The sequence below is a fragment of the Panthera leo genome, chromosome A3 (genome assembly GCF_018350215.1).
Source record: "Panthera leo isolate Ple1 chromosome A3, P.leo_Ple1_pat1.1, whole genome shotgun sequence".
Taxonomy (NCBI): domain Eukaryota; kingdom Metazoa; phylum Chordata; class Mammalia; order Carnivora; family Felidae; genus Panthera; species Panthera leo.
Window position 1 is genome coordinate 106,744,554 of NC_056681.1, and position 9,922 is coordinate 106,754,475.

Consider the following 9,922-nt stretch of genomic DNA (forward strand, 5'->3'; position numbering starts at 1 on the left):
TAAATTTCCATAAAATTAGGCCATTTGATGAGCTCTTCAAAACCACTTCTGGGTCCAAAATGGCGTGTCCTTTAATTAGATAAACAGATAGTATTTTCATTTTTACATAAACTTAAATCCTATTTATAGACAGCATCCATAATTTGAAAATCGGTGAGTAACAGGCATGAGCTATTTGTGAGTGGGCACATTTTCACATCTTATTTATACTGTATGTTCCCCAATGTTTTACTTGCGAGCTCAGAACAAATGAAACCATCAGGCAGTGTCCCGTACTTGTCATGATTTCTTTTCCAAGCCACTCATTGATAGGAGCTCTTCTACTAAGCCATATATACATGCCAAATTAAAGAAAAAAGTTAATCATCTTGCACGCATCGTCTTTTAGCCAACATTCTTCACTGGATGTATTCATGCCTTGACGCATATTTGGAGAATTTGGAAAATGAGTCCCTGAACTGATTTCCATTCTTTGGTAGTCTTTGCTTCTACACTGTCAAGGTGGGCAAATGGGGGAGTAAAACAACACTTCGGTGGCAGAAAATAAGTAGAATAAATTGGATTTCAAAGAAATAGAATAGCACATTAATGAGTGGCAGGTTATGGAAGTCTAAAAAAATTATCGATGACTATTTTTTGAAGATTGTGTGAATATTGCAAAAAGAAGCCAGAAGTCTTATTTATATCTATGCTATTGGTAATGCTCATGTTTATTATGAAAATTTTTAAACATTGATCTTTTCTTGGATTCTATCAGTCTCTCATTCTTGAAAAGCGGTTGATGTGGTGTAGCATGCATGAGAATGAAGAGATTTAAAAACCAAAATTAAAAATCAGAGTGACTTTTTTTTTTATTTTGATGTTTATTTATATTTGAGAGAGGGAGGCAGAGTGCAAGCAGAGGGGCAGAGAACAAGGGAACACAGAATCCAAAGCCGGCTCCAGGCTCTGAACTGTCAGCACAAAGCCCGAAGCGGGGCTTGAACTCACAAACCGTGAGATCATGACCTGAGCCAAAGTCAGATACTTAACCGACTGAGCCACCCAGGCACTCCACAGTGACTTTTTAATATAGACTCTATAGGGCCCAGCTTGTGTGTCTGAGGCCATTCAAAAGGCAACGTATATTTAAAAAAAAAAAAAAAAGGCAATGCATAATTATACCCAGGAAAAGAGAAAAGAGAAGTTACATTGGGAAGGGGAGAAATAGGCTAAGAAACAAGGTTTCAAAATTAAGACAAAATTTTCGAAAATGTACATGTCTCTTTTTAATGTTTGTTTTTGTACCTAAGGGGAAGAAAAATGGAAAGCTGTGAGGAAGTAAGGTCATCATGAGGAGAAAGTCACTGAAGTGCCTCGGCTTCCCTGGACTCTAGATGCTACAGCAGTGGAGGAAAAAAAAGTCCTCCAAAGCTAGGACTCGGGACTCTCTTCCTTATGCTTCCTGCCTAACTGGGGTCGACGATCTGGGGCCACCCAGACACAGTAAGACTGTGAGTGGGAAGTGCTTTGAGTTCTTTAGAGAGCTATGTTTTATAAATACTGTTATTATTCAAGCTATTATGAAAGCCGAGCCCTGGTTTTCACTGATGTGTTCCTGGAGGTAGTGGGTGGGCAGCAACCCACTCTACTGTCCTGCCAGAGGCGCTTAACCTCCTCCTTACTTCCCTCCAAGCAGGGCATCTCACTTCTGTTGTTTTTAGTTTCCTTGCTTCCTCAGGGAGCTCACCCTCCCGCTTCTCACAGAAGGTCAATCCCCAGGGAGGGAGCCAATCAGGCAGGAAATCTCAGAAGAACAAATCACAGTAGCAATGTTAGTAAAAATAGCTGGATTTAGCCCATGATCACTTTTTTTTAAGAGAGTTTGCCTGGTGCACGTATTCATTACTGTACGTCTCTCCCCCACGCTGCAGGAGCCCAAAGGTGTCAGCTGGCAAGGAGTTTAAATCTTCCTCAGGCATCCTTACAGTTCCTGCAGTTACCTTCTAACCACCTGCTGTGGGCAGTGGATGAGCCCTGATCAATTGTAGCCCATCTCCATTTATTCACGTACGTTTTGGCATGTGTGCAATTCCTGTATACCTAAGGCAGTCCATCTTATAGAAACATTTTTGGAGTCTTTTGGGTTTTTTGTCTCTTTTAAAATAAGTGTTTGAAATTACAGTTATGGATGTCCACAATTTAACGTCCTCCCACACATATTTTAATTGTAGCTTGTACCTAGGAAGTTCAGAATCATAGCGGAAGCATATATGGACATTGAAAAAAATTATGCCGGTAGGGTTGGTTTCCAGAAGAATATCTGGAAGGAGAAATTCTCAACCAAAGATTCAAGATTGATGTTGAACTCTGCCATATTTGTCACACTGCAGTTTTTAGAATTGGATTTTTCTAGGGGCGCCTGGGTGGCTCAGTCAGTTGAGCTTCTGACTTCAGCTCAGGTCATGATCTCACGGTCTGTGAGTTCGAGCCCTGCGTCGGGCTCTGTGCTGACAGCTCAGAGCCTGGAGCCTGCTTCAGATTCTGTGTCTCCTTCTCTCTCTGACCCTCCCTCATTCATACTCTGTCTCTGTCTCAAAAATAAAATAAAACATTAAAAAAAACAATTTAAGTAGAATTGGATTTTTCTAAATTCCAGACACTCTGAGATCATTATTTCAAACAGCACCCAAAAATGCATGGAAATAGTCTCCTCATTGTGAGTTAAGTAACATAGTACAAAATTGTTCATAGAATCGTATTTATATAATGAGCGCTTAGGTGCGTGAGAAGACAGGTTTTGGAGGTCATCTGCCCTAGCCTTCTCCATCACAGATGGAGGAACTGATGGCCAAAAAAGGTTCAGTCTCTTCTGAATGACACTCAGTTTGTGGCAGAGCATGGACCAAAGTCAAGGTTTTCTGAGTGAATTCTGTTCACTATGCCTTCCATTGATACTCTATTAGTTGTATCACTTTTGAGAACCAGGAGAAAAATTTCTAAATGAAAACGCAAATGTTGGTGTTAAATTAAAACAGCTAAGTTAAATGTAAAGATATAGGAACTCTATAGTTCGTCTACGGTTATAGGGTAATATATTTTTATGACAACACGTATAAGATGATTGGACTAATTGGAAAATACATAAAAAAACAGAAAAAATAAATACGGAAAAAATATACATAAATAAAATCACCTCCCAGAGCGAACAACTAGCATTTTGATGTAGTTCTTTCTAGTCTTCTCTTGCATTCTTTTCCCATAAGTACATGTGAAGATGTTTATTCATCTATACATGTGCAAACCTATAAATAACAGACGATACTGGAAAACAATTTTATATATTCATTCTTTCCTTTAGCTTTGGTCATAAACATTTTTCCATGGCTTTTTGCAGTTTAAAAATATTTTAAAATAATATATACATTATGTCTCATTTGGCCAAAATTTCAAACCATCTCCCTCAAGGTATTCTGTATTTTATATTTATATATAAATAAATATTTTTGTCTGCTTTTCTGATTTTTTTTTCTTTTCCCAGCGGGGAGATAGCACCTCATAGGGAAAAATACCACAGACCCTAAAGAGAAATTAATTTGTATTTACAAAGAAGTCTAAAACCTTCCAATGCACATTTGTTTTCTATTTTGATTTCTGTGGTGGTTTCTACCCAAGTCTTCAAATCAGAATGGAACCCAAGACAGAACGATTATTCTTCTTCTCTTATGAGGAGACGGAAATGGCTATAATGAGACTCTTATGGCTGATAGGATGATGGGATAAACATCTTGTAGTATCAAATCGACAAAAAAGAATTGGCTGTGGAATCTGGAAAAATAGCTAGCTCAGTGCACTAATAAACCAGGGAAAGAAAAGCTTTAAGAAATTTTGAAACAGATTTGAAATCTGCTTATGCAAACTGAAAAAAATGGTATTTATGGTGTCAACAAAAGTGTCATTGTCTCTATAATACGCCAAACATGACATTAGGTGGCAGGAACAAAAATGTACATAAGACATGATTCCACTTCTCAAATGGCTCGCATCCTGATATGACATACTTAACATATACACCAGTGACTACTCTAACATTCCAGCCCAATAATGATATTTGGAATGACAAAGGAATGGAATGATGCAAAGTGGTGTGGAAAGGCAGAGGAATGGTCAATTCAATTAATGATCAATTAACTTTGACCCGCACAGAAGACTTCTCAGAAAGAGAGAGTCTTAAATTACTACCTTATTGGTAAGAGATAGGATGTTCCACAATGAAACTATTATGAATAGATAATAGGTCGTGTGCTGGAGGAATAACAGAAGAGTCATTCAGTCATTTCTTCCACAAAAATATATAGAATACATGTCATATGTCAGACACTATTCCAGACATTACTAACAGAGCTGTGAACCAGATAATGAAAGCCCTGCCTTCTGGAGTGAGAGAGAAAGTCTGGAGTCTGGAACTCAAGGTTAATTTTTGATCTAGATGTATAACTTTGAGAGTGACACATCAGCACAAAGATTTTTACTTAAAACCACAGCACTAGGTAAGCTCATCTAGAAAGTGAGGGAAAGCAGAAGGAGAAAAGGGAGAAAACGTGAACCTCAGAGATGTAAAAGTTAAGAAGAAAAGACAAAGGTGTAGAGACTGAGAAGAAACGGTCAATGAATAACCTTAGGAAATGTCCGGGAAAACCATGACCATGAGGAATCCCAGAAGACAGATGAAGAAATGTTTCAAGAAAGAGGGAGAGACCGATGGAGTCAAATGTGAGTTTATCAAGTGAGACAAGGACAGAGAATTTACCATTGGATTTAGCAATGATGAGGTCATTAGTGACCTAAAGATTTATTTTGGTGGACTTTATATATATAATTTTAAATAAAATCACTTTCCAGAGGGATCTTATTCTCTAAACAAGGCAGAAATTGTAGAGCATCAAATGATATTGAAAATAAATTTAGAGTGTTTAATATTGGATTTGATAAAATTGCTGTCATTGAGGACATTGACAAGGGGATTTTCACTAGAGTGTTGAGAAAGAAAGCTTGATTAGTTTAAGACAAAATAGGAGGTGAGGCCCTAAAGACAATAAAGAGAATGGAAAATAATTTCATGGATTCTCCTACAGGGGAGAAGAGAGTGCAAAGATTCAAAAAGATAAGACAGAGGGTCCCCAGTTTCCCTGGTTTCAACCATTGCTTCCGTTTTCTGGTGTTGGTTTTTTTTTTCCCTTTCCTCCATTTTGTTAAACCTCTCACCCCCGAACCTTGTCTAAGCAACAAACCACAGGCTTACCGAACAGCTCTTGAAAAAAACTGTTCTGACAGTTATTGGGATGTCATTGTGCCAACCACACCAGCTAGTAGGAATGACAAACTGGAACAATCTTCCACTGTCCCAACAGCAAGTTTTACAGGTGTTGGAGATGAAAGCTGCTACCTGAGCCAAACCACATGGCCCTCCCCCTCTCTTATCCTTTCCCTACAAAATCCTGCTTTGACTCTGAGTAGCCTGGTCATACAACCTGATGTGCAGCAGGTGTGTCTTTAACCTTTACTTGAGTTACTTCAACTAGTTTTTCCCTTGGCAATAGAAATGTGGCAGTAACTGAAGAGAAATCGGCCCTCCAGAGAGGCATGTGTAAATAAAAGCCATTCCTGCTTGTTTCTATTGAAAACAATCCCTACTCTAAAGAGGGAAAGACTCATGATGTGTTTGTAACAGGAGTGGATAATTGCAGGAGAAATGATTGTGTGTCCAAGAACAGATGGGGTCCAGTAGAAAGGTGAAAAGTAGAAAGGAGCAAGGACTTAGGAAAGGAGAGAACACCAATGCAGACCATAAGAGGATGTGGTCATGGGAAGATAAGGGGATTCTCTTCTGATGTCTTCTAGTTGCTGAGTGAAACCAGATAAGTCACCACATAAGAACAAGGAGAGAGGAGGGGAGTGTTGGCAGAGGAGGCCAAAGGAGGGAAGAGAAGGTAAGAAATGGTGTATGTGTATCATTAATACATGATTTATTGGATTGTGATCCTGGAACGAGGGCTTGTAAATTGCCAGGGAAATGTGATGAAATTGAAACGCAATGCTAGGATTCCATTTGAGATGGTGTGCTGGGGGAACATAATTTAGATTCAGATAGAAAATGGCATAAAAAAAGCATTTAAATGTTATTTTCTAACCAATGAGGACATATGATTTTTAAACAAGTGCCCACAAGATCAATAAACCTTATGATAATTTTTGACAATAATTTATTCTTAAACATATTTATATAATCTACTCTGTAAAATATTAATGATCATTACTGTGAGGGTAAAAAAATAAATGATTTGTATAAATGCATACTTAATGATTACTTTTAAAATTTGGCTCTATAGTAATTTACAAGCCAAATAAACTGCTTTTAATGTATTAACTGTATATCATTTTCTCATATATTCCCTTACATGCTATTTGCAAGTAGGAGTATTTGGAAACAAATTAAACCCTATATTTCTCATGAAGTGTGTTTCAAAGCACGATGCGTTCTGACTACAAAAATAACACATGCCAATTATTGATAATTTGGGAAGTAAAAAAATTGCAATGAAGAAAAGTAAAAATTACCGGTAATTCTAAACACAGGTATAATAATGTAAAATTACAGCGTATTTGATTATATACATATATCACCATTTACTTCATTGGTTATATAAGTTATTTACAGGTGCAAACCGTATTTATAAAGGACTTTTTTAATAAAAATTGAAGGAGTGGGAAGGAAGGCTGTATAATTGCGACCCAAGAGCAGATACTTTTGAAAACTACAGCAAATTAGACAAATAAAGGATGTAAAATTATGCCACCAGTATCCCAAGATGTACATTTTATTATGGCCTTCTAGAATGCAGCTCATCTCTCTACCTTCCCCCACATTAAGACTCCCACATGAGCTGGACCCAAATCAGGAATAAGCCTTGATTCGCTCTGAATCAGAGCAAAACATGTATTATATTACTTTGGGAAACCTCTGATCATATAAAACCAGGTCAGGTTAACCATATGGCCGTGTTTTTTAAGCTCGCTGCAAGTCCTTTTTATCAATGCAGTTTATTATCGTGGCAGGGGAAGGTTTTCTGAGTCAGAAAATGTGCATTGAACTAGGCCAGAGTTTGGATATTTTGAAAAATATTTTTAAATTAAAGCATTATATACAAAATGAAGCAAAGTGGTTTAAAATAACAGTTGAAACTACCTTCTCTCTTTAAAAAAAAGTAATTACTGAACCCACAGGATTTGAAGAAAAAGAGACATAAGGAAAAATAAATTCCCATCAAAATCACTTAGTCTCAAGGTAACTATGTCCATGTTTAAAATCTTAGGACAAAACAACACTGAAGTTTTCCTGTGTTTTTTGGCCTTATGATGAAATCTGATATATCAAGGCAATCTGTTTTGTTTGTGGATTTTTCCCCTCATTGGTCAAAATCACAAATTCATGAAGTACAGAGATAGTAAGATCAACATGTGCCTGGAAAAAAATGAGTTCAGAGAACGACTCATCGAAAAGTAAAATAAAGATTTCAAGTTAATTGCATCTTGCTTCATTATCACCCCGCTGAAGAAGTTGGTAGCCAAGAATGAAGATAATAAGCAATTGCTGTAAAATGGCAGAAAAAAACGAACATTTCCTTTCTCTTCTAGAGAGCATCCTCCTAGTTATAGTTGCTGGACCCATGCTCGGGTCTTATCCCAGGGTTGACCTGTTAGGAATGGAGCCAGTCTCCTGAAGAGTATTAAACCCAGTGATCGGTCAGCCACAGAATAATAAAGTGACTTGTCAAAAGATGTGGGAATGTGAAGAAATCAAGCAATAGGGAGAGTTTTGGTTTTAGTAGACTCTAAAAGAATGTTGGGATTTTGGACTGAGTTTTAGCAGGAAACCAGTAGAGTGATTTTTAGGGGCAGGGACTAGTCACAGGCAGCAAGGCCAGATCTAATTCCTTAAATAAACCAAGGAGATGAATTCAATCTACAGTTCTAGAGGGGTCATGTGATGGGGCAGGGGCTCCTGCAGGCAAGATAGACAACTCAGAGAAAGAAAAGTTTAGATGGAGATTAAGTCTTGATAAAACTTAAGAAGTGAAGAGTCTATAGGTGGTTTTGTCTTACGATTCAGTAAGTTTAAAAATAATTAAAAATTAACAAGAGTAGTACTTGGAAATTAAGAAATATTTGTGATAGCTCTTGAGTCAGAAAGGAAATCAAATGTGAAATTTTAAAGCATCTATAAATCAATTAAAAGAATAAATATAGGTTCATACTTCATGTTAAAAATTACAGAGAAAATAGTAACAGGCTTCAGCAGTAAAGAAAAACAGAAAAATGATACAAAAAAAATTAAGAAGAAAGAGTTGATAAAGATAAGAACTGAGCGGTACCTGGGTGGCTCAATCGGTTAAGGGTCTGACTTCGGCGAGGGTCATGATCTCATAGTTTGTGAGTTCGAGCCCTGTGTGGGGCTCTGTGCTGACAGCTCAGAGCCTGGAGCCTGCTTTGGATTCTGTGTCTCCCTCTCTCTCTGCCCCTCCCCTGCTTGCATTCTGTCTCTGTCTCTGTCTCTGTCTCTCTCTCTCAAAAATAAGTAAAAATTAAAAAAAATTAAAGATAGGACCTGAAATAAACAGAAAATGAGCAAGTCAATTAAACATTGATTTTTGAATATTTGAATTAAATATATGAATTATATAAACCTCTTTAAAATCTGATTAAAGAAAATACAGGGATAGAAAAATAGACAAGTGTGTAAATATTTTCTTAAAGGTGTAACACATATCCTAATGAAAGCAGTAGAACTAGGGGATCTCATTATCTGTAAATCTATTTGAAAATCTAAAGGAAATAGGTGATTTCACGGCAAAACATAAATTATCCAAATTAACTCAAGAAGTGAAAGAACTTGAATATGTTAATTCCCATGAAAAACTTGGAAAGATCATCAACATTCTAAACATGTAAAAGACCCCAGGACAAGATATGTTCACAATTGAACTTCGTTTAACTGGTAAATAAAAAATCATTCCAAAGGTATTAAAACTTCCAGTCAAAAGTGAATGGAAAGCTGTTCAATTCATTTTATAAAGCCAACATACATCAGATTAAAAACTTGTTAGAGTACCAAAAAAGTGCTATTTACCTACATCTCTTGTGAATACAGAAATAGAAACTTTTTTTTTTTTTTAATTTCAAATAGAATCTTGCAAAGTATCTACAGATCATTGCAGTAAGATCAGGAAAGGCTAGTTCCAGAAATGTTACTGGGTGAAACAATAAGAAATTGATCAATATAATTTATTATATATGTATTCCAAACAAAACAGAAAAATATGATCATGTAAATAGAAGACATGAATCAAAATACATGAGTGTTATTCTCACTCATTCCTGCTTCCCAAACTGTCCCTCCCTTTGCTAAGGAAATGTCCTGCATTTACCTTTCTTGGGAAGGTAAAAGTTTCAAGTTAAGAATGTATTATTACTTCAACTCATTTATCATCTAATTGGTTCCAACATTCTCCTAAACCAAGTTATTTATTTTTAACAGCATTAATTTAAATGTTTGTAATACCACTAAGAATGTTGAAGTTGTTAAAATGAAACACTTAGAGGCGAGCCTGGGTGGCTCGGTCGGTTAGGCATTCGAGTTCGGCTCAGGCCATCATCTCTCTGTCCATGGGTTCGAGCCCATGTTCAACTCTGTGCTGACAGCTCAGAGCCTGGAGCCTGCTTCAGATTCTGTGTCTCCCTCTCTCTCTGGCCCTCTCCCTGCCCCCTCACGTTCTGAGAGAGAGAAGGAGACATAGAATCCCAAGCAGGCCCCAGGCTCTGAGCTGTCAGCACAGAGCCCCTATTTGGGCACGAACCCACGGACCACGAGATCATGACCTGAGCC

General features: G+C 37.2%; 1 long non-coding RNA gene across 1 annotated transcript; it reads left to right on the top strand.

Annotated features, from left to right (window-relative positions):
* Positions 1-1,271: 1,271 nt before the first annotated feature.
* On the top strand, positions 1,272-5,959 carry LOC122215105. The gene is made up of 3 exons (XR_006200240.1): positions 1,272-1,493; positions 1,914-2,049; positions 5,881-5,959. It is a non-coding gene; the product is annotated as an uncharacterized LOC122215105 (long non-coding RNA).
* The last annotated feature ends 3,963 nt before the right edge of the window (positions 5,960-9,922 follow it).